Here is a 27683-nt window from a genome sequence, read left to right on the forward strand (position 1 = left end):
CACGCACACACACACAATCTCTCTCTCTCTCTCTCTCTCTCTCATAAACCTGAGAAGACCTGTATCAATAGATTCCTGTACTTCAAATAATTTTAAGAAATCATAAGGAAAAGGAAGATACTGACTGGAAAATGTATGAGAAACCAAATTACCTCAGTAGCAGCATTTTACAAGATTTCTTATCGAATGTGCGCTGCCATATTGCTAGGCCCAACTCTTCAAGGAACGTATTCTGGAAGACAAAATATTTATGGATATTTTCATGGCATATTTTCAAAAAATGGATTTTACCTTTATATATCCAGAGGCTACAGCTTTAGAAACAAAAGGAACAGACAAGGTCCTAAGACAGAAATTACTCCCCCCTCCTGATGTCCTGATTTTTACATATTATTTTTTTTAATTATATTCCATGTTACACCTTGGATCAAACTACTCCTGCCCTCCCCCCCACAATGAGTTAAATCTGTGGAAATAAAACATTTCTTGTAACTAAAACATTTATGAAGTTTGCCAATTCTATTACCACCAAAGCGATTAAGAAAAAATACAGCAATGTGGAAGTTGCAACAGCAAATGCATTCCCTGTTAGTTAGTAACACGCATCAACTTCTTAAACTGATTATTTATCATATATAGATCCTTATCCAATTAAAGTTTGATAAAACAGAATCAAATAGGAGGATTGTTACCTGCTTTTGAGAAGGTTCACCAAGCAAGCATTTTAAGCTTTTTGACTCTTTTAACACTGATACAAGGAATAATTATTTCTCTCTGCCGATGCGATTGTTAAAAGAAGAGAAACCCCGGATTGTGGTGGCTTCGTAGATGCTATTCTTTTTGCACCACAGCAGGATTCTTGGCTGCCAGTCCAAGCTGCTTTCACTTGCCAAGTTTTAAGATGCCGGTTTTGCCTTTCATTTTATTGTTCCTTTCGCAACGTTAAAGACCGACTTAAAAAACCATGCACAGCTGCTATCGGGGAGGGGGGGGGGAATTATTTGAATTTTGCACAAGAATGGAGATGAGGAAGGAGCGCGCTGTGATGTAACCACAACGACACCCACAGAAATATTTCCAATACTGGGGGGGACGGACTCACGCTCAGAATCCTGGCGTTTTCTTACAACACAGTTGGGAGATCTAGTGTAAGAGAAGGAAATAATAAAAATGTCCAGACCCACGATCAATTGTAGTCACATTAGAGGTGGAGGTTGATACTTCTCCCCCCCACTACCTATTTTTTAAATCCACTTGCTGCAGCTTAAGACTATTCTTTCTTACTGAGGATTTCTTGCAGGGGGTGCAGGGGAGCAGAGGTTGGGGAGCAGGCTAACAAAAGGATTCCCCCTGCACACAGACTCCTACCCCACCCTTTTGCTGCTTCCCTCTGATAGGAGTTCACCCATGCCCAAACATCACGGCCTTTCTCTTGACGCAATGCCACCGTGAAGAGACTCAGCATCACGGCGCAAAAGCTTCCATCAAAATTCAGTACAGCGCTGCGAATTCTTTCATCAAACACATCCATTTATCATAAGCAACAGACTTTTTATTTTTTTTTAAGAGATTGTGTAGAAGGATGGTGGGAATAGATTTTTTAAAATCCCCAACTTCTCTATATATGAGTTGATTTATTTTATTTTACTTGATGTAGCAACAAAACTATTGGGAATGGTACCAAGGCTCAAATGCATTTAAATGAACAAACAGCAACACAAAGTTGGTTGTGATCCTTCTTGGACTTTAACTTGCTATTAAAAGCATTTACAGTGGCTTATGCTCAATATACATCATAAAGTATAGAATGATATAACTCTTCCATCAGACACACATAGAGTCAGTCCGAACAACTACTTCTTGATACAGATGTTGGAGGGACATATACTTCCTATCTGTGTGAGGAAAATTCCCACTCAGAGACAGTTCCTTGAGTTACCCATGCAGACAGACCTACGCGCATATGTAATGCACACAGGGTAGTCAGAATGGCTGGAGACGACTGTTTTTTCGCAGTACATAGGTGACTGTTTATACAGCCTGCAAGCCAGAAAATGGAAGCTGTTCCAAACATACAGTAATCGAGGGTGAAAACAGCTCTGGCACCAGCTGTTATATGTGCAGAGGTTTATGGCTGACTTTACAGCAGAGCTAACTGCAACTAGCAGAAGACGAATACAGCCCCCTATTTCATATTTTAAGAGAAAAAGAGGCAGACTACAGACAGCTTAAAGTTTCTATGAAAACCAACAGTCTTAAACAAAACCAGCGTGAATTAATAAGGGGGAAAGAAAAACAGAAGCTTTGTTCTGAAGTGAAAGCATAAGATGTGAAATTTCAAAATCAGATGGCTTGGTCTGTGATTTCTTTCATTTAAATGAATTGATCTGTTGCTAAACTGCTGCTCGTGTGCCAAGAAACTTTTAACTCTTTCGGCTCAAAACTCCCCATGTTTTGCTATTTTCTGTCTCTCCCAGGCATACTACAAATAAATCAGAAAGCAGAAATTAAAAATGAAGTGGGAAATAAAAAACAAGAGCATAAAAAGAACAGGGGAATTAAACCCACAAGCACATGCAGAACACAAAAGAGCCACAATATGGAGCGTATCGGTGCTTCGTTAGAACTTCTACTGTATAAACAACGTGATTCTTGTTCTTACAATGTTGCTAAAACTTGGAAAGGAGACAGAAAGGCCTTCAACCTTCACAATTCCACGTACAGCAAGAACTCCAGGGCAAGCTCAACAGAAACAGGGCTAGCAGCAAGAAAAACAACAGAATCCCTGACCTAATTCATTGCAAATTTTCACTTACCGAGAATGCCTTAAGCATTTCCAATAGAACCCCCTTTCCTACACATGTTCGCCTATGTGAAAAAGAGCAAAAAATCAAACTGACAAGCTCTCAAAAACACCCCAAAAGATAGCTGCTTTGGTAAAATTTGAGTGAAAGTTCCTAGTGCTTTTCCATTTTGTTTTGGATTTATTTTGCCCACTTAAAAAAAAAAAATGAATGAAAAATGTAAAATAGACATGTTGTAATTAGAGATAATTCCAGGGAGAAAAATATTTATGTGTAGAACAAAAAAAAAAAAAGAAAGAAAAAAAAGATATTTTTATATCTATATATCTCCCACTTTCCAGTTCTTCTGCAGTTCCCCCTAAACTGCTGCTGCTTGCTCCAATCTGCTGCCTGCTTAACAACGGAATGACAGGCAACATCTGTTTGTATAGAAGCCAAGACCAAGCCTTTAAAATTTTTTTTGGCTCAGTTTCTTTTTTCTCCCCCCACCCACCCCCCCACCCCACCCCAAAAGCTTTAAAAAAATAGAAGTAAAAGAAAAAGTAAAAGCGCACAGCAAGATTTTGAAAGCAACTCAAGTGAGGCAGCAACTATTTTCCCTTGAGTTATTTCAAGGTACAGTACTTTGAGGATAACTCTTTCCTCTCCCTCCACCCGCCGTCACCTCCTCCCCTGCTCTCCCCAGCCTACATCTTCATTCTTGCCCCATGCTATTAATAAAGTATCACACAAACTGGGGAAAAAAAAATATCCAACGTACCTTGATCACTAAAAGGCCACTCCCTCCTATGGGGAGGAAGGGGGTTTCTTCAGTAGGCAACTAAAAAAAAATTGTATGGGGAGGTGAATAATGGGACGGTTCAGGGGACAGCCTTGCCACAGTCCTCTCACCCTCTTCCCGCCCCCCCCCCCTGCATTTTACAGGCTATAAAATATATTGTGCATATTTTCAAAATAAAAGAAATTGTTTTGAAATAAATAAATACATGAAAAAAAATCAGCCCAGATCCAAATACAATTCAAATGACTAACAATGTCAGTCTACTGCCAATTCTGTGGCAAATCGGGAGAAAGCACAATAATTCCACATGCTGAGATGTGAACAACTGGAAAGAAACCAACTCTCTAGAAGTCACAATAAAAACTATTACGGTGCCCCCACCCCCAGCCCAACTGCCATCCCTTTCGGAGTCTCCCCCTGTACCCTCCTCCCTCCAGGGGAAAAAAAAAATTAATAAAAAATTCAGCCACTAATTTAACAAAAGGAAAAGGAGAAGGGAAAACAACAAGACCATCAACCGAAGCTATTTAAAAACTCAGGGAATGTTTTATTCACTGGTGATTTGGGACAACGCTCCCGCGCGTGCACACACCCCCCACGTGAAAAAAAAAAAAAACCAACAAAAAACAACCAGACAAGTTGCTAAGGAGACTTGTGTAAACTCAGAATACAGGCACATTTCTGGCCTTTCCCCCTATATTCCATCTCGTATTCTGATCACGCACCACTGCGGCATGATTGCACCAATGCACTGCATTAATCTTGGCCTTAAACGGGCTGACTGGCAAAGCAAACTGTGTGTATATATCATCTTTCAAACTTAACAAGTTAAAGGGAGAGAGGGTGGTGGTGGGTGGGGAGGGCTGGGGGGGCGGGGCGGGAACCTTCGTGCTGAATATAAAATATAAGAGCCGAGCTTAGTAAGGGAATCTTAAAGAGGAAGTGTTATTGAGGCATATATATAAGCCTCCCTGAGCTTTCTTGTGTCTCTCTCGCTCCTCTCTCTCTCCCACCTCTCCTAACAAAATCCCCCGTCCCCTGGCAGATGTCTGAAACCCTGCCAGATCTAACAATATCGGACCCACTCTCTGCCACCAGACATTTGGGGCTACAGACCAGCTCATTCTCTCAGCACAGTGGGGTCATATATACATACTAAACAACCATTTTTTTTTTTTTCCAGTCCTGATGTGCATGTTCCTAAATCATACATTTAGAAGTAATATTTTCACTCGCTACTTTTAGGAAGGGGCAGGTTAAATCAAAACCTGACCCATTCGTGGAAGGTGACTGTCACTAGCACAATCCATGCCTCAGTAACTGACAATGCACCAGCCCTTGGCTGGGACAAAATTAAACTTCCCCCCCCCCCCCTCCCCCCCCCGGTTCCTTGTTATTGGGATGCAGGAAATACATCTCTTTCTTTAGGCCCTCCTCCCATCTCTCACAGTCTCAAATCCTCTCCCACTGACAGACAGCTCAGTACAATCATTCAACACCTGCCTTTTGCTTGTTTTGTACACTGCGTTTCACAAGACAAGAATTTCAGTCCTCAAATGAGGAATCCAGTAACCTACGAATTCAACAGCAGCACATACAGGAAAAGCCAATTTCATGGGCTGTGCCTTGGAGCTAGTTAGTCCTGCTTTCAGGTCCAGCTGAGGGCTTTTACTGAAGGCAGCATATTCCAGGAGGGGAGCCCCAACTGCCTTAAGGAGCATCATCTTCACTTTATACCCAGGCCAGCAAAAGCACAGGAGAAGTGAGTCCATTTGCTCAGCCTCAGAGGGTTTCCATGCCAGAGCTGAGAGTGGTCCCTGCCTTCGTTTCAGCACAGTCAGTGTCACGCCATGGTGCCACCCCATCCAGGAGAAGCATCACCATGCGTTGGGCGTATAGGGTCAAATGCTCATTCCCTACCCCAGTACTTGTTGCTCATGTGAGGAACTCGAGCCCTATGCTACGGCAGGGGTGAGGGTGCTGAACAGCCACACGTCCCGTGGGCTTTGTCTCAGCTGCAATGTAAGATGCAAATAGCTAACTGTGACTAATGCTCTTGACAAGGCATAAAGGAGGGACAATATGGAAATCTGAAAGAAAAAGCATAGCTGGACTCAGAGCATCATGTGGAGAAAGGAGAGGCTGGCCATCAAGAACAACTCTACTGGTATCTCCCACTTAATCTAATGACAGTCTCACTCACAAGACTATTATCACGGCACCCGGTGGGGCCAGTTCTGGCAGTGTGCTTTCCTTTCAGCTCCAAATGAAAGTGTGAAGGCATTACTAACAGAGGAGAAAATTATAAAGTTCTAATCACCAGATTTGGGCTCCCAAGGAAGTGAATCTGTGGCACTGCACAGAAGTTAGAGCATGAAATATATACTTTTTAAATGCCTCTCAGTGGGTTATTGCTCAGGTGGCTATAGAGCCATCCTGAACCTCACTCCCTGAGATTTGGAGGGGTCTAGCATTGTCTCCACTCATCATTTCTCATTCCTCTTCCATAGATCTACTGGGAAGTGGAACATGTGACTCACCTGACTGCTTATCTTTGTTTGGGAAGAACCAGCTGAAACAAAAATACCAAATGAACAAGTTAAAACTATTCCTTTAAGAGAAAGGTTTGGCTTTTGCCCTAGCAGGTAAAGAAAAAGTAGGAATCGTCATAAAAAGATTATTAATTTCTCACACACCAGTATTTTCCTGAGTTAAACAAAAGCATGCAAAAGAAACATTTCCCTTTCCCTAGCTTGCTCAGTTCCTACATACAGAGAGGTGCTCCAAGCCCAACAATGCAAAACCGAAGCACCTGCCTGCAGGACACCTACACACTTACAAATGGCTGAAATGAGGTTTAAGATGTTGTTGCGCCTTAACTTCTTCGGAAGGAGGGTATCACTTCTACAGCAGAGCCAGGACAAGGGATCATGCCACGGCTTCTCTAAGCATCAATAAAAAATCAGCCATTTTAACTTGAAACCGGCCAAGGAGACAGTATAGACCTACCCACGCACTGGACTGGATTAGGGGCTGCTCACACACTGCTTTCCCCTGGGTGAGCTGTGGAGGGGTGAGCTGCCTGCAGACCTTCAGACCTTCAACCAGCCCAGTTGAGCTGGGAAGAAGGTATGTGCCTTCACCTCTAGTGAGCCATCTGCAGCTGGCCTTTGAAAATCTCATACTGGAAGGCAGACGTATCCATCTCTGCTGAGGCTGATTCAGTCTTTCATCGCTGAAGTAGGTAACTGAGCCCCAAGCAGCCCTGCCTAAAGGAATACGCTCAATACTGGGCAAAGATCCGAGTGCACTGACTGCTCCTGCACCACTTCTGTCGAAATCCATACTGACCATGGAGCAGACAATCATGCGCGCATAGCCTGGACACAAATTGAGCATTTTTCCCAAGGAAAACAGAACCCACAGGTCTCAGACCACTAGACAGCTATTAAACCACCAGGCCCAGTAAGAATGGGTACTTACTTGCACCAATATGGATAGAAACTGAGAAGCAGTAAGGCAAGGTAGAAGACGCAAAAATACAGTAAAACCACTGCAGATGCAGTAACAGGTTGCTTATAAGCTTTCCCAGTTCTGGGCCCTAAGGTTTTCAGAGGGATTTCTAATGTTGAGGTTGACTAAGCGGGGCTACATTTTTGTTCTGGTTGCAAACTGGAAACCACTATTTTTATCCACAAGTCCCCCAAAACATCTGTTTCTCTCTAGCTATTTAAGACTTCCTTAGGACCTAGTTAGAGGTACATAATTATTTTTAAATATTACTCTTTGCAGTCACACATTTTATCATCATTACATGTGTCATTATCTGTGTATTTGAACTGTGTAATTTGAAGATGAGGAGATAAAACTCTTGCAGGGGGTCTGAGAATTACTTGCCCTTAAGCAAATATTTTGGGATAATACCTACCATTTGGTACAAGCTAGTGCATCCTCAGTGAAAGGAAAAGCAATCCTTTTACAGGTCACACTTTAAAGTCACCTAGAGAAAGAAACTGTTTAGAAGAATCCAAAGAGTAGGCTAAATCCCCAGCAGAGAAGAATACCCTAGTTGTTCCTAGCTTGCAGTCAAGGCACAGTCATCTAGAAAAATCGGTATAAATACAATCTGCTTTCACTGGAAACACCATATTCACATCAAGTTCTGTTCCTCCCAAGGAGTAAAAGATGGGGATATATCAAACTGTTTCATGGTTGGACTGTAAGACAGAAGACAGTCTGTCTTATTTAATGGGCTACATGGAGTCACAATTACAACAGACCTGACAGAGCAGTGGTTTTGGACCACTTACGGTTCGTATAATGTGATGCAAATGTAACTCAGGTCATCTAATTTAGGAGGCCACTTTCATTTTGCTGTTTCTATAACTGATCTACCTTGCTGCTACTAATGGCTATGGGGATTTTTTTATTGCCTTATCACTGCTGTCTCCAAATGACAGGCAAATAAATGAGATCTACTCCAATCTCTTCCTACAGCAGGCAAAACACACCCTCTTGTTACTTGACAGGCTAGGTACATCATCAGGTTCCAGAAGACTGTAAGGCACCCATAGTGGGATGCTACCACAACACGGGGAAAGCAGCAATGGACCAAAAGTCTCAGCATCTGGGTCTAACCTGAGAGATGGATGCATGCAGGAGTGATGTTTAAAACTGCATTTTAAAGGGAACAATCAGATGTGTCATGCAACCAGCAACAAGACACGTAGAATTTCAGTTCCTGACAAGCAATGGCCCCAGTCTGACCTAAGACTGTGTTGGTCTTGATATTATTCTTGGAGTAAAAGCTGCTACGCTGTCCAAGAGCAGGTCGAGCACACAAAGTGGTGAACAGAGTCACACATGTTATGAATGCTTTGGGTTACATTTTTCACACCTGTCAAGGCCTCCTAACAAGAAATTTTGTCCTCTATATACCCTATCCTACAAATCCTAAAAAGAAAAAAAAAATCTACCTTCTTCCACCCTAAAGTCAAAGCTGATGACTAATGAAGAGACCAAGACAAGCAAAGGCAAATCTTAAGACAGAAAAGCAATGGTTTACAGGGAATGTGAACAACCTTACACAGCTTGTAGGTGAGCAAAACACAGTGGGATAGTAGGGGACCTTTCCTTCAACTTCTGCTATCCAAACCCAGTTCACAGCTACTTATTCAAAAAGCAGCTGCCACATGAAGTTTCCATAAGGGAAAACGCCAGTGTCCTAGGCTGAATAACACACCCAAGGATTTGTAATTTTGTTTTCAGTACCAAAGTGCTACACCATGCCAGGGGAACACTTTTTCAAAAAGTGTGGGGAGGGCAGGGAGTTGTGCCAACCTTTGGACAACCATCTTCATTGGGACTCAGCACACCCTGGGCTAACATCTGGGAGGTGTGCAGGGTGCTGAGACCACAGCGGGTGCACATGCAGCTTACCCAGGCTGCCCAACCCTACCCAGAGCTGCCACTGCCTGCCATATGCCCCCCGGGAAGAACGTGTGCACACACCTACGCATACCTTCTGCATTATTCCATGGAAGGTTCATTCCTTTGGCCACCGATGCAGTGAGCTCCAAGCAAAGCAGCCCTCCGAGAGTTAGTGCAAAGACAAAAAGCTTGACTGGCATCTCATCAGATTTGAAAGTCAGATATAAATCATGCAAGAAAGATGTTTCACTAAACATTGCTGTCATATCTATATGACTCCAAACCTTCAAACAAGAAATAGAAGACCCCAGAACAGGTAATTTCATTCTGTATATTACTCTAGTCACAGACATCTACAATTAGGTACAAATGAATTTAGTATGAAATAGATGATGACAATCCTAATGGAAGTCTTCAGTAACTGTCCTTCCCTCTCCCCTTCCCTCCAAACATGAAGCCGGCAAATGTCCGTATCAGGTACCAAGGGAGACAAGCCTTCATCCCAGTCTTCTCCATCAGATTGTGACTGTTGTTAGTGAAGCACTTCGCCAAATAAGTACATTCCAATAATCAGAACTGCTGCATTTAAAACTTATTAAAATACAGCTATGTGGGCATACAAAATTAATTTTTCTTCACCAGCCTTTTAGCATTGCTCATGGACATTCATTCCTTGGGCGACCTAACTGAACCCAGAGAGCAATGTACTGTACCTTCGATTCCCAGTGTTGCTACTCCTCAACCACTCTGAACCAGGCTGCTTCTCACTGTCATCAGGCTAAGTAAATAGCATCGATCATTGTGTCCTTCAAACTTGTCTAAGCTTTTGTGCCCTTACTTTCAAATTTTAAACATTTTCCCTCTTGAAGGTGCATGGGGCTAGATCACTATTTTAACCCTACAGTTAAGACTTTCAGAAAATTACCTGCATTGTCAACCAGGAGCTTTCAGTATTGCAAGTATGCTACTGAAACAGTGAGAGCAGAGCATGACAATTTACAGGCAGAGAATGGAAACACAGAGAGAAGGGGCGATTTTCAGAAGCTGACAGAGGAAATGTGCTACAGAGCCTGGAATTTATCTCACATCTCTTGGCTCCAGTCCAAATGCTTAAACCACAAGATCATCCTTCAGGCCTAGGACACCGACAAAATCTTTAACTCTTGTAAGATCCTGAAGCCTTTTCAACAAGTGTTTTGTAGCAGAGGTGGCCTCCAGCCTAGAACAGGATCCTGATGTTCAATGACAGAGATACAGAGTTCGGGACCTGTCTGTTGGATGACAGCCCATGCTGGTTTTAATATCTGATTTGGGTATTTCACACCCCGGATGTGACATAGCACTCCACGTACTTCTGCCTCAGCTGGCTATGACAGTTTGCTGAGATCTGAAAATGGTGAAAGAGATTTTTCCAGATACAATATATTACTGCGAGAGTGTCCCTTGCCACTCCTTCCCTGTACAACCTCAAATAGGGGAAAAAAAAAGAAATAATCAGAACTTTAGGAAAACTGTAATGTAGTGAGTAGAATTGCAAAATAACTTGGAAGTAGAATACTTAAGTATAAACCAACAAGTTTTCTTGGAGAAGATTTGTGGGGAGGAAGAATGGAGGTCTTCTAATGTCCAAAACTTTTGCTTTTCAGTTTATATAAAATTACTGTTATCCCCATCTCTCTTCAACACAGAACAAGGCACAAAATAAAGTGAAACATGTTAATTATCATAACAAGAGTGATGGCTAGGGATGAAAAGGGGGACAGGTAAGAGATGTGTCTATGTGCTCAATACCAAGCGAGGAGGGTTGAAAATACCAAGCAAGGAGGGTTGAAGCAAAGCAGACTGGGGGGGGGGGACGTGGCACCCTCTTGTCCATCTCCTCTTTGGCCTGAGACTAGAGAAAGGACAAGTGAAATAAATGGAGTCACAGCTTGCCACATATCACAGAGCCACCTAATGGGAAAAAAAAGGCCTCTTTCAGTTTCAAATGACTCAAAGAGAAATTGCTCCACCACTTCAGACTACTTGGCTGTGTGTTTCCTTAGAACAGAGTGCAGTGAGCATTTTATCTCCATTTTCTAAATATAGGTCACCTCAATCCATGGCTGCACTGCTAGTGATACCTCAATGATTTGCCACAGCCCTGGCTTAAAGTAAGTCAGAAGAAACTTAGGAAATGCTAAACAGCAGGCAGCATCTAACTAGGAAATGGAGGGGGCTTCTCATAATCCGTTCTCTTGCACAGTCACCGAAGGAGATGGATCCCCTACCTTTGGTGATGGCTCACTTAAGGAGAAAAGCCTTTGAGCCCACAGTCAAAAGCCAAGAAAATTCACCTCTTTGGCTGCTGGACACAGCCACAGGAGAACGCATCATCATTACCATCATGCTATTCCAGCATGGGCACAAAACTTGCCTCTGGCAAGAGGAAACAGCGATGGAACAGACAGGTAAAGTGGTTCACACACTGCTGTCAAACTTTCTGGAGATACCCTGATGTCTTTTTTGGAGACACTTGCAGATCTAAGACCAGCATAAATTAAGTTAAAAAAATGAAATCTGAAATCGGCCCTCGCAGTTCAAGAAACGTAGTCTTTTCCCTTTCCTTGCTCTTGTGGGATTCTCCCTTTAAAAGCCCTAAAGGATGAACATGTAGAAGATGGTCTCATTTGTCGTAACAAAGCCTATTGCTGCAAACTGGAAGAGGGAGAAGTGCTTCAGACCTGCTTTAGATTAGGAGGAGACAGGAGAAATAAAAAGAGCATCTGACACCAAAATAAAACTATTTTGATCACTGCCATCTCCCTTATTCTAAATGAAGCAATTGTGGGCTACGTTTGTTTTGCATTCATAATTAGCAGACAGAACAGATGGCAAAGGTGTCACTTAAAGCCACACGTCCGACAAAATAACCCAGGCTGCCAGTGCAATTTTTCACTAGGAACAAGGAATACTTTCCCCTCTTCTTCCCATTGAAACGTATCCCAAAGAAATGAGGCCAGCAAATGTTTGCATCAAGTAGGGGATTCACCGCAAAAAGGAATCCATTGTGTTTTGGAGTGTGTTGATTACTGGCTGAGTGAGGAAGAAAAGGGCAATAGCAAATGGATTGCTAAGAGAACAAAAAATAGGAATGGAAACTAGGGATACATTGCCAGAAATATAACAAGGGGCTCAAATAAACATATACTCTCTCCTCCCTTTAGCCTTGTGGTTCAGGCATAGCTTGCAACTCAGGACATCTGTGTTTCATTTACAAGAGAGCTGAATAGGAGAATTTTTATCAGTGAAGGTATCTGTTGTCTTACGCCCATACCTGAACTCTTTCTGTAAACGCGCTTATCCTCTCAATACCTATCTCAGTTTAAGGATAGTGGAAAACTCACTAACAAGCAATGTAGAAAGTTTAATGCATCACCCGCTGCATCCAGACAGTTCAAAACCATGGCCAGGAGAGACTATTTCACTAGAAATCTGGAGTGTAAAACATGCGTGTGGCACTCCCATCCTATTTCCTCTGCCACAGGCAAGGAATGAGATAAAAAAACCCCAAACTACATGCCACTTGTTAAAAACATTGAAGCACTGTTCTTTGGTCTATTAGTACTGTACCATGTTTGGCTTGTGACACTCACAATACAGGTACGTGAACATCTCAGAGGAAGAACTTCTCTGGGGAATCTCTCCTGACAGCCCATCTTGCATGACAAAGTCCTTTTGTTAAGTTCTTAACCTCCTACAAAGCCCCAACAATTTAATCACACTGAGTATCCCTGCTTGTAGGAAAGAAAAAGGAGAGACAGATACTAATGTAATTTTGTTCCTTTCATAGCCTTGTGAGGTCCTCCGACAGCCTTGCTGATGGACTACAAGAGGATTTTGGCATACCGTTCTCTGAGCACTATGGATAAGCTGTTCCTAGCATGCATGACTGAGCAGTGTCAGGACACAGACTGATGGGCAATATAATAAACATCATGAGTCATGCTCCACTCATACTGCAAATGTGCTAGTAATTGTAAGCTTCCACAGCTATTGTAGCCTCAAAACCTCCTCTCTGATACTATTAGGATGCTAATAATTGTGAGCTTTGTCCAGCTACTGCAGCCACAGGTCCCCTCTCTCAGATACTGCAAATGTACTAATAATTGTGTGCCTCAATAGCTACTGCAGTGTAGAACTCTGCTCTTTTTGATGTTGCAAATACTCTAATAATAATGATGCTCAATACAACTGTAGCCTGCTCTGCTGATCCTCAGCAAAAGAGCAACGCCTAGAGAATGAGAATAGATCTCTAAGAAAGAGCACAGGATTAGGGGAAAACAATAGGTGCCTAAGAAAGAGTATAGACCTAGAGAAAGAGATTAAGTCCCTACAAGAGAGTGAAGTCTCTAGGAATGCATATAGACCTAGGACAGACCTCAGGCAGGACCCAAAGCTACCATCTCCACCTCTGCCCCCTGGTCAAAGACCCTTCCAAAATAGGAAAGCCTCTCTGGGGATGAATGTGTTGACCATCTTGGGGATGATGCAAAGTCCCATCTACCTGCCAGGTGTCTCCATGAGGAGCAGGATGGACAAGCTGCCTTAACACTCAGCCTTTCAGTGAGGCTCGGATCCCGGATGATACTTTGAGCAAACCCCATAGCAGTTCTCCCTCAGGCCTTTCCTTCCCTGATTAACCCCCCTTTCCCCACAAAAGCATGCCTCAAACTGCCATGTATTAGAACCCACCAAATAATGTCAGCACAGAGCACTGGTGTTCATGCAACAGGACTAACAGCTAATAGTGATGTTTCTTTCTACAAGGCAGCATAGTAACTTTCTCGGGTGATTGCAGTGGAAAATCTCTCCTAAGCATTGCTGCTCCACTCACCATCCACTGGTGCAGGAAAGGACTCGGAAGTGTCAGCAAGTTCGACAATATTAAGAACATTCAACTTTAAATAGAGAAAGCACAGCCACTTTATTTTATGGGTAAAAGGACTTAATACAAAGCAGCTATTTTAATGCAAGATACAGTTAATTCATCTTCCTAAACCAGATGGTTTTAACATTTTTGGACACCTTGTTCCTATTTCCTCTCTGTTGTATAGTAGAGGCTTAACTTTGTTTTTACCTCTTTCTGCAGTTACCTGAACATAAGCAGAGAGCATTGTGCAAGAAATAGGCTCACCCAAAACACCAGTGTGATTTCCCATCAGCCTCAGCCTCAAATGACATGTGCTTTTTGTTGCCTCCACTACCTCTGATCTCCCTGCTTTTCCCCAGCTGCTCAATAACCCAAGAGAAGGACCCCTATGCTAAGCCATCAGAACACACAGCCCAAGGGCCAGAGCTTAATACCCTCCAAATTTAGCACTGGACAGTGGTCCACTTGCATAACTTTTAAACATTCAGCAACTCCTCTGAATTGGGAAACTGCTTCACAAACGCTCCTAGAGATGTTTTGCATCTACTGGAAATTCCCTTTAGATTCGTAAGAGAGGGAATAGCTGCCAACAGTGTACTGCCCTCACCATTTCTGTGGCTTACAAAGAATCCCACAAAAGCTTCACAGGGGCTTCAGCTCTTGCAGGTAGAATTCATATGGTCAGAAATCTGCCCCAATCATCTCAGGCTCAATTACTCTGATTCCTTATGCAGAAGTTTGGGGATCTGAGGTGCCCAAGAGGGATTCTCAAAATATCAGATTCAAGTCTTAGCTATCCAGATTGCCACCATGCATGCATGCATTCTGGGCTCTGCATAAAACACTCTGACCATGGCCAATTGCATGCAAAGCCCTGGAAGCAGACCACACCATCCTCCCTTACTGCAGAAGAGCAGTGGTAAAAAGACTGAGGAAATAGAAGGAACGACTGTATCGCCTGTCTAGGCTCCCCAAACTTCAGAGAACATGCCTTAACCAGCTGGCTGTCAGCTGCTTTCTACTGTCTGGACCCACTGCACTTCCTGCTAAAGTTGTGGGAAAAAGATGGAAAGATTCAGCACACTGAGAGATGGAGCACAGCTCCCTGATGTGCTGCTTGTGGCACTCATCTAGCGAAGGGGAAACCTAGACTGCCTATACCTTCTGCAATAAATAGCAATTAAAATGTACAAACAGTCCTCAAAGCTGTAATATCAATATAAATAGTCACTGAAATAAAACGATTCACTAGTTAAATCAGTAGCACAATCACTAAAGGCGGTAGGAAGGTGAATACTCGCCTTAAGACCTTGCCTCTGCTGGTACTTCGTTATTCATGCAAAGTGGAACAGCTGTAAAGTAGGCTGGAGTTTAGCACACATTCCTGCAAGCTGGACGTGGTTCAAAATTCCTAGAGGTAGGGGAGGTAATCAAACCGAACCAGGGTGTCCCACATCTGAGGTGACTGCACAAACTCCTGAGCCACTTGATGACAAGAAGATGCTACTGTGACTACTCTTGACACTCTACCTTCATCTTGTCAAATCCAGCCTTCAAAGCTCTGCATTTCACTTTGTGAAAGCTCAAGGCAAACATACCATGTTAAGCATGAGGAGAAAAAAATGTGTGTCTGTGTGAATGATTTCCTTGGGGGGGGGGGGGGGGGGCAGGGGCAATGTAGGCTTTTCTCCCTTAACCTCCTGCTTCTGCCACTGATCTCTCCGATTTCCTGCCCCCTAAAAATACCCCATTATTCACACCATCCAGGAACAAATTAATCCCACTGAAGTCAAGGGTAGTTATAAGACTTCTGAAAACTTGGTACACTTCTAATTTAGGCACCAATGAATTCAGCAGATTAACAGATGTCAATTTATTCATGCATATGGCTTCATAAAAGCAAAAGGCATTTGGACCCAGAATTCAACAGCAGCAGAACAAAGCTAGTACACCTATTATATAAGCAAGCACACACATTATTCATCAGTTCACAAGCCATGTTATCATGCTACCTACACCCATATGTGTTAGTCACTATGTTACACAGTAGGCATATGTGCATTCAATATTTAATCTGCAATAGCAATTGGGGGGACATCAATTAGACATGTGTTACATCTTTTAGAACATACATAAGCAGGGAGATGAATCTCAATGCAAAGAGAGGTATTTCAAGTCTCCAGAGGTGAAGCCCTTTACAAATGGATTGATGGGGTCAATTCACCTTTACCTACAGTCCTCCTGTAAGTCTTAAGCACTGGCAATTATGTGGTGCCCTACCATTTCTTCATGGTGGGAATTTTACCTGGTATGGATAATACCTCCCACTTCCACAGCATTAATTTTTGCCCATAGGCAAGATCCTCAGAAGTGCCATAAAGTATACAGTTACCTCATTCCTACTGTCTAATCATAATTTCAAGAGAATGAGGTAACCAATCTCACCAGCAATAAATTTATTATCATTGTTCAATCCAATTTCCCTCCTTTCTTTTCATTTATTCAGCTAAACCTGCTCACATCTATGGTCTTGTATAAATGCTACACATTTATGGCACTTCAGATAACGTTACCCACAGTGGAAGGCAGCTCTGAACTCCACCTTGAGTTCCACATCTCCTGGTGAAAAGACACTAACTTGACATGAGATGTCTGCATCCAGTTACCAGCTCAAGAAAGAAGGGACATGGGTGTAAGCACTACTGCCAGTGCAGAAGCTCCTGGTAACTTCTCCAGAGTTACATATGTCACCATAAAGCTGTCTTTATGAGACATAAAGCCTCCCAGGTGTGCTTTTTCTGCAACTTCCTTCTAAGCTTGGGCAACTCTGCCGTGATCCTTAAAGAATATCTGAGCAATTCTCACAGCCTCTTGAAACCCAAGCTTTTTATTGATTTTTGCATTTCCCAGCATGCTGGAAAGCCTCAGAACTGCGTATTACCAGGGACTTTTGACAATAATACTGGGGTATTGCTCGGGGCCTGCAAAACATAGATAAACAAGTACCCTGATCCCAACAGCGAGACATACTTTCTGATAACAAGTTTAAGGTTCCTTTGGCTTTATTTCATCCTGTTACTAGAAATTTGTGTCCAAATTTCTCAGGAAGACAGAACTCAAATCCATTTAGATGTACCCACGCAGCAATAAATAAGATAATAATTAATAGGTTACTTAGATAAAGACTTTCCATCTTAGGGCAAAGGAAAATACTCATTAATTAATCATCAAGTTGGCATTGACTTATCTTTTGGCACCTACAATAAAATGTAAGTCTAAAATGAGCGGGGGGTGGCGGGGGGGGGGGATGAAGAAATAAGAAGCCAACAATAGTTTTGGAAATGGATGACAAAATCCAAATGTTCTGCCTCACTGCTGCTAAATTAAGCGCAGTGTTATCAGTGCAAAGATTAAAAAAAGAGAGATTTTCCTCTGAACCTTAAGTCACACTTCTTAGCTACACAGGACATGACAGCAGTAGTGAAGACAAGAGAATTCACTCACCCTGAAAATGAGTGGCAATAAAAGGATCTGTTCAGTTATTGATTTCCCCAAACACAGCTCTATATAGCAGAAAAAGAAAAAAAGACAGTAGTTTATTGTATGCAATGGATGAAGAAGTGATCCCCCACACTCCTTCCCTTCCTAGGCACCATCCGACCCACCTTTGCCTTCCTCTGCCTTCCGCTGTTTTCCCTTGCAGGGCACAAGGCAGGGGATTATAGCCAGCCTGCCTTTTTTTTTTTTTTTTTTTTTTATACTAAGTGGAAGGGGCTCTAGCAAGATCCTGGCTTTAGCTGAATATTGTTCTGGGAATCATTTTAGTGTAAAAAGGATGAGAAAAATTGTTTTCCCATCTTTCATCAGAGGCTTTGAGCTACCAAACAAAGATGAAAGATCCTCACATAGAATTGCCTTTTCTCCAATTGATTTTGTTTAGCTTCCTTTTGACTAAAACTCAACTCTGAAAGAGAGAAGTCAGTTCCAGAAATACATGCATAATGTTTAACGTATGCATCAACTTGAGTATTAAGGGATGCACGGTTCTCCCATGGTTCCTCTATCTGCAGTTGAACTGTACTTTCTCTGCCTCCTGCTCTGTATGCATAATGAAAAGTCAGATAGATTCTTGTTTATTCTGTTATGATTTTCTGGGATTTTTGCAGAAGCAAAAGAGGTCTCTCAACATCTCTGTCCATATGATACAGCAATGACAGCATGGGAGACACCAAAAGGGATATTATATTTCACTCTCCTAAACTTCTTGAAAAATCATTTATTCTCCTAATCAACAGAGTGTGGGAAACCTAGGCCTCAATTTTTAAGATGCTCCAGGGCTTTCCTATTGTTTTCTATTGCTGTTGACTTTTGATAGTATTACTAATTATTACTACTACTCTGGACCATAACTGGCAGCTTCAAGTCAAACAGATCCAAATCCCATCCAAGACAAACTACCTCTGCTACAGCCTTTCTCCAAGATCTTGGGCAAGGCACGTACTCTTCTGGTACATCTGGTCCCCATCTATTAAGGTAAGATAGAAAGCACTGCTCTAGCTTGTGGTGATGCAGTGCTGTGGGATGCTTGAATACTATGGAGCTGGAAGTTATCTAAGCACTAAGAAGGAAAGAGATGCTTTGATGCTCTTGGGCTCACAAAGGAGATCTGCTGTAATATTTTCTGGATTAGATAGTTAATCCTAGTCTTTACCATTGACCTATTCTTGGTAAAATCACTCAATCAACTGATATCACCACGTATGTCCCAGATAAACCTGATGATACATTAGAAAAATATTACATCTGGCACTTTTACCCCAAATCCAGATGAGAACCAGCAAGGGAAATGGCTATACACATTTCTTCCAAAATTACAATTAATGAACAGTCAGTTCAGTTCCATGTCAAACATTTTGCAACCACCTGTGGTTGATCAAAGTAACTGTGCTCCTTCCCGCCCAGGCACAGGCAAATCACTGCCTGGTAAAGCAGGCAGTAGGATGGGTATGTGCTGTGCTCCTCCAGAAAGCCATTTTATTACCAAATGACCTGTGAATAAGGGAAGGTAGAAAGACAGCCTTAAACTATCTTTGCTTCTGCCTTTAATTCCAGATACCCTAAACTACCTTTGCCTACAATAATACCCCCCCTGGAGTCCTACTATCATCCAAGACTCTCCAGAGCCTATAAAGCCAGTGTTGCCAGAAGGCATAAAGGCACCTGATACAGGCCAGCTCTGGCAGCTGTGCAACACCTGGGAAAATCCTGGTATTCTATAAAGCCAAGTTTAAAAAGCAAAAATCAATGTATTTCTAATCAGCAGGGCTACTTAAGCACAGCACAGAGCCCACAGCTTCTCAGAAAGCCCCTACAACCCCATCCAAATGAAAGCTTCTGTAGATCCATGTACGATTCCCAATATTCTCTTTCCTTCTGTTTCCCTTTTGCCACCAAAATGATATAAAACCCAGCAATTCAGCATGTTCTGATAAAATGCACAACCCCCTCCCGAGACCTGGTCTTAGCTGCATCAAAGTCCATTCAGAGGCTGCATTTTTTTCACCAAACTTGTCCAGCCACAGTGACTCACAAATTGACAGTACGGAGAAGTAAAATGTTTCTGGATCTCTAAAGAAAGAGAGGATGCACTTTCAGGTGTCAGGTTGGGGGTTTTGTTTCACTGAATCTTGCATTCATTAATTGCATTTCAAGAATGAAGTCAGATTTCTTTTTTTTTTCTTTTTTTTTTTTTATTTGTAATGTGGCTGGTTATTTGATGAGTGAAGCATTAGATTTGTGAGTTGTTCTGCAAGCCAAAACATGCTCCCTTTCATTCATAACACGGAGCTGCTCTGTGTTAAACAGCCGATTATCATGAATGAAGTGGGTGTAACTTCCTTGAAATCCTCCAAAGACCTGTCAAAGCAGAGCTACTGCAGCTCAGTTTTCTCCTTGAAGTGTACAGATCATTGGTTTAATTGTTCCACACTGATCTTGAAATATGCTTTCTTGGTTCAAAGCATTAGGCAGTATCATTTTTTGAGGAGGAAAGGGGAAGGGTGGAGAAAGGTGCCTCAGGATAAGAGAGAAGAGTGGGTATGTGCCTCAACCATCAAATTTAGATTTTTCTTTAGGAATCTAAATTGAGCTTCATCCATTTAAAGTGTGTCAGACAAAACCATACAAAGCAAAGCCCTGGCCTGTTTTGCATGGATAATCAAGAGCCTCTGGCTCTTTTTTGTAAGAGGAAATGTTTAACCCTAAAAAGAGGAGGACTGATCTTATGATTAAAGTGCTGGCCAGCGGCTCAGAAAATTTAAATTTGACTCCAGGTCTGCCACTCTCCATCCTGTTTCAAACCTTTTGGTGTAGCCCCAGTGTTTCCACTTTTACAAAGGAACATGCTGATATTTCCAAACTGTGATAGTCTTTGAGCCCAGAGATGGAAAGACTACACATACATAACAAACAAACATACTACAATCTGTGTCTATAAACTCATTTAATATGAAGATATTTCTGAGGATGGCCTCTACCTTTAACAAAAAAACCTGCAGCATCTCAGCTATTCATTTTATCACACTTTAGGACAATGATGGGTGGATCTTGGCCAGTAAGAAATTGTGATAGTTGCATTGACTTTGGCAGACCCACTAGATATCTGATCCATATCGCATCTCTAACATTTTAAAAGCCTAGCAAGCTAGAGATGACTACAGGAAACTCAGTAAAGAAAACCAAAAACATGAGTACTAACACACTTACAAGGGTCAGTCTCAGGAAACACGGGGGGAAGCGGCACCAGTGGAAAGTATTAAAATTTTTGTATTTCAGATCAGATTTTCTGCTAAATTTCATTATCTCACCTACAACCAAAACAAAACCAACAAATCTTGATAGTAGTTTCATGACAACAGTTTTTACACATCTCTTGACAGCTATAACACTAACAAAGGCTGACACTTCTGAAAAAAAAAATATTTGTCCAGCATTTTGGAGATTTCAAAACTAGTAACACATTGCAGCCAGCCCCAGGGACGGTGCTGTTTCCCACTGGCTCCTGATTCCTTTATAACCTCCCTGCAATGAGGTGATACGCACCTGGATGCATTCACATTTGATTGGAGAGTGCACTCTACTGAAATGCTGTCCCCTCTCCTTCAAACTTCAGCGCAGTAGGTTAAAGGTGCCCAACAGTCGGGCACGTACTCTGCCAGCTCCATCTAAATCCACCCCTCTTCCTTGCTTGTAAGCAAATGGAAATCACAAGACCATATCCTGAGGGGTTATTCTGCTCCCATTAAAGTGATCGAGAATTTTGACACTGGTTTAAAAAGCAGCAAGAGTTGGCTGACATACAAGCAGGTCTGACAGGTTGCATTTTCATTCTCATTACTATTACGGGCATGAGGATACATTTCTATTTATCTTTAGCTGGCATTCAGTCCTGGATTTAAACTGCATCTGTGGTTGCATTGCTGTGAGATGTATCACTAGTTGTGACTCACACTGCAAAGGACACATTTGTAAACTGACCCACCATTGACAAAATCCTCTCTTTCTTCGTTTGTAGGAGGCGAGATGAGGCACAGGTTCCTTGACTGATTCATTTCCTGAGGAAATTTTTACTCTATGCATCTTTTTCAGTCCTTATTCAGTCAGAGAGTAGTGAAGTGATTAATACAAAATCCGTGCTTGACACAGAGTGGAAGGAGGATTCATTCAAATTCTTTTAAAATCAGTGCTTAATTAATTGCTTAGAAAAACAACCCATTGCCAAAAATGTGTGGGGTTGTTTTTTGGCTTTTTTTTTCTCCCCACCCCCACACCCCACACCCCCCCTCCAGTTGAGAAAGCGTTTTCAGCTGAGAAACTAATTACAGGCAACAGCACACAGTGAAATGCATGAAGGACAAATCTGGCACCTTTTGAAATCAGCTCCTCAGAAGGAAGAATTAGCAGCCTGGACAGAGATGCAGGCAACTCCAGCAATCCTGTGTCTGCTGCTTGATCTAATTCACTTACAGCCAGCTCTGGTCCTTTTCTCACCACACTGCAGAAATCCTGGGAGAGCTGGATATCTAACACCTCTGACAAACACAACAATGATCAGAAAATTAAAATTGCCAGAAATAAAAGATAACACAAAGAGAGCCCTGAGGAAACAGCAGTAAGTTTCTTGACAATTTTTATCTACCTGATTATTCATATCAAGACAGTACTAACCAAGTCCAGATCGGGATGGGGTTGTGAACAATCCCTGGGGCTTGGAAGGCTGTTCAGAACTTGGCACTCGGGATCAGGCTATTTTCTCCATCCTATTAGGGTGGACAGTGCTAGCCTACAGAATGAGGGAGAAAAATTAGTGCATGCTTCCCCTTCATTTCTTCTCCCTCTCCCTCTCTCTCTCTCTCCACGTTCTTCTCCTCTTGTCTTTTTCACTGTGAGCACTGAATGATGGGATTTTTGACATCAGAGGAAAGTCATCCTTTCTCCACTCCCCCAGCTCCTGTCCGCTTCCTCCTTATACATGTCTGTTCGTTTGCGTACTATATCCCCACTCAAAGAATGGGATCAGCTGATCCGACCACAGCTTCATCTAACTAAGCATCCTAAATCCTGCCCAAAGTAGACCAGACTGACTGGTTCATTCACCCTGGCAGCCTGCTACCAGCAAGCCTTTAAAGTGCATTTTGTAACTGCTACATAGCTGGCACCGACTATAGCAAAGTCATTGTTTAGTCAAGGTAAAGTGACCTCTGTTTACTTAGACAACTCAGCTGCCTACAGGGAGCTGATAATAATAACTGGATTTGAGATAAGTGAAAATTTGCTGGGAAACTTTCATTTTGGCTGGGCTGATGCTTACTACAATAAGCTAAATGTTTGGTCAGTTCATGCCCTTTCTCCTGCAGTTTCTTCAGCTCTTTGATTTATTATCTGCAACTGGACAGCAAATGATCCCATCCAATTTCAGCGAGTCTGTGGTAAGCCGAAGACAGATGAGAGATTTGTTCAACTAAGTATATTTTCTGATCCCCAATAAATATCCCGTTGAATACTGTAAGCTGCCAGGCACCTGCCATAAGTTGCTTCAGGTGTTAAAGAAGAGCATTGACTAAATCAGGTCTTTTTCTACATGCAGCTTCTCATTCTCCCCCTCAGATAACTCTGGGCATCAGTGCAGAAGTGCAAGTTAATTCCAGCTGCGCTCCAGGGGACGGGGAGCGGGGCTGTGCGCAGGGTCAGGATCAGGGCTGGTGCGAGCTGAGCACCACCCCGGGAACTGCGTCTGCAGTGACTCAGTCATGACCGAGTGAGTCACAGCGCTTCTTCTGCTTCCTTCTTTCTCCTGGGGGGCGGAGGTAGGAATTTCCTGCTGGCCCGTCCTCGTCCTCGTAAGTCACAACGTCCTGTTGCAGCAATACTGCTGGGAGGGTCAGCGAGTGGGAGAACTGGAGCCGCTGCCCAGCCCACCCGCTCCAGAGGAGAGATGGGGCACATTGCCCCACTCAGGCATGTACACGGGGAAGAAGGCAGAGAGAGATCACAGCAGGACCCCGGGTCCTCTCACTCCACATCATAGTTCAATTTGCAGAATAGCCCTGACACCTTCAGATACCTAACAACTTGACTGAAACAGCGTATTATCCATCCAGCAACCCAAGAACCCAATTGTCCTTTTACAAAGATATAAATTATGCTGATATAATCCAGGTAATTTCTCTGCCTTTCTTCAAAACAGCACTGTAGTGAGAGGAGAATCAAGTCCTAAATGTCTGCATGGCATCGCCTATACCTATGCATTTGAAGGTGAAATCCAAGGCATTCGGTGGAGGTTCTGGGACAAATCCAACCCTTAAATGCCACTCTGTGAAAGTCTTCCCAGCTGCCCTTCAAAAAAGTTGAACTTAATCACACTTGCAGCTAGAAGGAACTCAAAAACACGGATGGGCTGTGCCATGATAACCCTGAGAAAAGCCAACGCATATCTGTGAGAAAATGGGCCATGCATAATTAGAAAGGGAAGGAAAGTTATTAGCCTTGTGAAGGCTGCCTTCCAGAGCAGATCTAACCTATCCGCTGGTGAAAATTGGTGTTTCAAATGGTGGAAAGGAAATGAGGGATACTGGCAGAGATGGTACAAAGCAGAATTCCTGGTCACACTGCAGGGATGGTGAGACAGGCCCAAGTTTAGCTTACATCAAATGCATGTGCAGAAGTTAAAATGAGCTCAGTACACTATGGCAGTCATTCCTTCAGACTCTGCACAAAGAACTGGACTGGCTGACAGCACTGATTTACTCCACAGGCTCACCTGATACACAGCCATGTTGTACAGTGCTTAATCACTTTACTTAGAGTAACTGCTAAGTACCACACAGTGACAAATAATATTACACAATAACATTAATAGCACCTACCACAATAGGATTATATCCCTTCAACTATGCTGGTATAATTATATGACCTGCCACCAAGTGTGGCCACAGTGGGTGGGACTTTTCAACCTCTCTCTGTATATTTTCAATCATGCACCTTTACACTGGTTTAATTTCATCCCTTCTAGGGCTAACTTTGCTTTAGCTGTTGCAGGGAAAAATATTACAGTGTTCAGCCAATGAAAACATAAAGGCACATGCATGCAGGGATATCACCACTTCAGCACTGTTAAAAGCATTTTATGATACTGATACTGGAGAGGGAGTTTGTGGATAGTCAGTGAATGGATTGACTGAATGGATTTTGGCACATTTAACAAGAATGGGTTTGGGGAGAGATCAAATGTTTCCAATCTGACTTTCACATCTTATCTGGAAGTTGATGGCTCTTGGAGCATCTTTTGGAGCATTTTGTATCTGGGCATCAGACTCCTACCAAAAATTTTCACGAGAGTTCTTCTGTCTACAGATAGAGGTATAATCAAATGCAAGACAAGGAAATTAAAGCTAAGTAGATTTTGAGCAAAAATAAGATACTTGTTTTTAACAGCCAAAGGCCATTAACCCCTGAAAGCACTTCTGAAGGACAGTGGGTGGTTTTTCATCACTCAAGTGTTTTAAAATCAAGGACAGGTATTTTTTATCTAGACAGACCCAGTTCAAACAGGGAAGTCTTATGGCCAGCATCACGTGGAAGGTCAGAGCAGACTCTGCTGAGGATTCTGGCTGCCTCCATACCCTACCCAGCCATTTACCTACTGACTGCTCAGTGCTGTTCTTGCAGTACATAGCTTTGTTGTTCACAGTCAGTCTGTTTCCCCACGGATGACCAGACCTGACCCTGCTTAGATTACAAAAGCTAAAGGGTTCAGAAGTGAGGAAAACAGGAAATCCAAACAGTGAAAATCTCAGCAATAACGTTTCCTAACAAAGACCTTCAGATCTCACTCTTGGCCAACAGCTGTATTCGTGATGTCCAAAAAGGATGATGTTTAGTGTGGTGAAGACTGTCTTTCTGCCTTTTATTTTTATCTTGTTGGGTTTTTTTTTTCCTGTACTGCGACATTTTCCTCCTTGTTCAAATCTTGGTCATAAATGAGGGTGCTAATCCAGACCTAAGAAAACATACATGAACACATGTAACCCATACGGTTCAATTACATGGGCTCATAGGATGGAATTTTCCCTACAGAAAACCAAACCAATACCCATGCACCACTTACGTTCCCCTTTGGGCCACAAAATGGGATTGAATGTTGCAGAGGCTTTTTATGTCAAAAGAATTGAAATGAGGTGACCTGTAGCTTCATTTATTGCACCACCAAGTCTGGGGCTGCAAAGCAACTCAAAGCGTTATCCTGTGGGGAAGCATGAACAATAGCTGAAGAGTAAGGAAAGCTTAATTGTGAAGAAAAATATCATGCTTGTTTGCCTTACTGCTTCTGCATTTTAAACCTTACCGGAATTTCTTTCCTGACCTAATATATATATATGCAAATCACAGGTATGGCTGTGATAGTCATGTGAGCTCTGTGGGCCAAATCTGTGGGTGGCATAAACTGGTGTAGCTCCTCTGCCATTGGGTCATAAGTGAAGACCTTGTCCTAGGTCTTTACAGAGACCGTTACAGAAATTTAAGGAGGTTGAAGAGGCATGTTAAGGTCTGGTTGTTTTGCATTCAAATTTTAAATTTCATCCAGCTTTTTAGGTAAAAATTGACTTCCCTGGCTGGCAGCACGGGGCAGGTTTTTGCCATTGCACTGCCATCTAGTGCTGCGAGTTTGCAAGGCAAAGTAGCTGGCAAAAGATGGCTGACCAACAGCAAGTGCCCGAGTCAAGTTCTGAGAGTCCAGAATTAACCTAAATTCTATTATACAAAAAGAATTGCAGAAGGCACACCCATTGGTGGCCCTCAACCATTTACAGGAAAGATAAGCATTATGGTATGTAAGATAACAGAACACTTACAATAGCAGGGGTTGCATAGAAGCTCATTCATTATCCAGCTGTTACACATGGCAGGGGACATTCAGAACATGCAGGTTTGCAACTACAAGTCTCAAAGTCCAGCTGCTCAGCTGATACAAGCTGCTATGGCTCTACCAATTTATAACTGCCAAGACTGTGTTTAAGCAAAGCCTGCACAGAAGTTTTTCACAAGAATGACACTCTTGCAAGTGCTTGAATGCCTTTGGCCATGCTTGTTCCAGGTTTACTGGATACGCTCCTCATCATAACTCCCTTCTGCATTGTATCAGACAATCTGGGCCAAATTTATTCTCTTTGTAATTGATTTCAGTAGTTCCCACCATGGACCACTTTGATAGCCTCTACTCACAGCCATTACCATGGTCAATCAGCATCCAAAAAGGATTTACTAAGCAAGCATGTCATATTGCTTACAGAAATTCCTCCTTATAATCCCCATGCTCAAGGACTTGACAGCAAAGTTAAGGCTTAACATATGAACCTGAAATTAACTGACCTTTATGAGTTAAAATCACAGTCCTAATGTTTTACTCATCTTGAGAATATTTGCCCTCAGTGGTATGTGTATCAGAGGGCGTGAAAGTGAGAGTGTCTTGAGTTTAACAATTGTTCATACTTATAGTGGATGAATCATATGATAACACCACAGCAACATCCTGTATAATTGTTGGGAGCCTCTATTTCTGGCAGTGTGTCCCTACTCTGTCTCATGAGCAAATGTTATTTGTGCTTTACTATCTAAAACCAAAACCAAACAAAATTATACAACGGGACACTATTTTGCAGGCACCAGCCAAAATCACAAATGCCTAATTGAGCCTCCAGTTACCCACTTCAATGATGAAGTTAATAGGGCTGAGATGGATATCTCCGTTCTTCATCTGATTAGTACATGAGCAACTCTCCGCATGGGAGTAACAATATTTGTGTTTCCTTAGCCACAATTGAACTCAGTGGGACTATCACACACGTAAAGATCTGGGACACTGCTTGTGAGGCAGTGGGTGCTAAGGGAACAAGCACTGTGTTGCAGGTCAGGAGATTTGTGCTTTCCTTCTGGATGGCTACAAGCAAGTCACTCCTCCCTTTTCTCCCCTCCCTTTTGTCTCTTCAGACCTACAGTCTGGAGGCTTCACTGCTCTTTGAGCAACAGAGATACACACCAAGAAGACACCCAACTCGCTTTGCCAACCCAAACACAGACCTGCCTGTGGAAAGCAAAACACAACATGGCAGGCAATGCCAGAGCATCACAGCCAGTCACAGATTTCAAGCAAACTCCCCAGCACACAGTAAAAATACCAAGTATCAGTACCATCCCTAGA

General features: G+C 42.6%; 1 long non-coding RNA gene across 6 annotated transcripts in view; it reads right to left on the reverse strand.

The window, feature by feature from the left end:
- The window catches only part of LOC130141665 (uncharacterized), a 93997-nt gene that overhangs the window by 41078 nt on the left and 25236 nt on the right, over positions 1–27683 (reverse strand). For 2 of the 6 annotated variants that reach the window (XR_008819127.1, XR_008819129.1), the window contains exons 3-6: positions 6126–6157; positions 3565–3624; positions 2817–2868; positions 153–232 (exon numbers count right to left, since the gene is read on the reverse strand). This is a non-coding gene — a long non-coding RNA (uncharacterized LOC130141665). Of the gene's footprint in view, positions 1–152; positions 233–2816; positions 2869–3564; positions 3625–6125; positions 6158–21852; positions 22018–22153; positions 26259–27683 lie in introns of those variants that run through there. The other 4 variants (XR_008819128.1, XR_008819131.1, XR_008819130.1 and 1 more) reach the window with 3 other exon arrangements.

This window comes from Falco biarmicus, chromosome 20, assembly GCF_023638135.1.
Source record: "Falco biarmicus isolate bFalBia1 chromosome 20, bFalBia1.pri, whole genome shotgun sequence".
In the NCBI taxonomy this organism is placed as follows: Eukaryota; Metazoa; Chordata; class Aves; order Falconiformes; family Falconidae; genus Falco; species Falco biarmicus.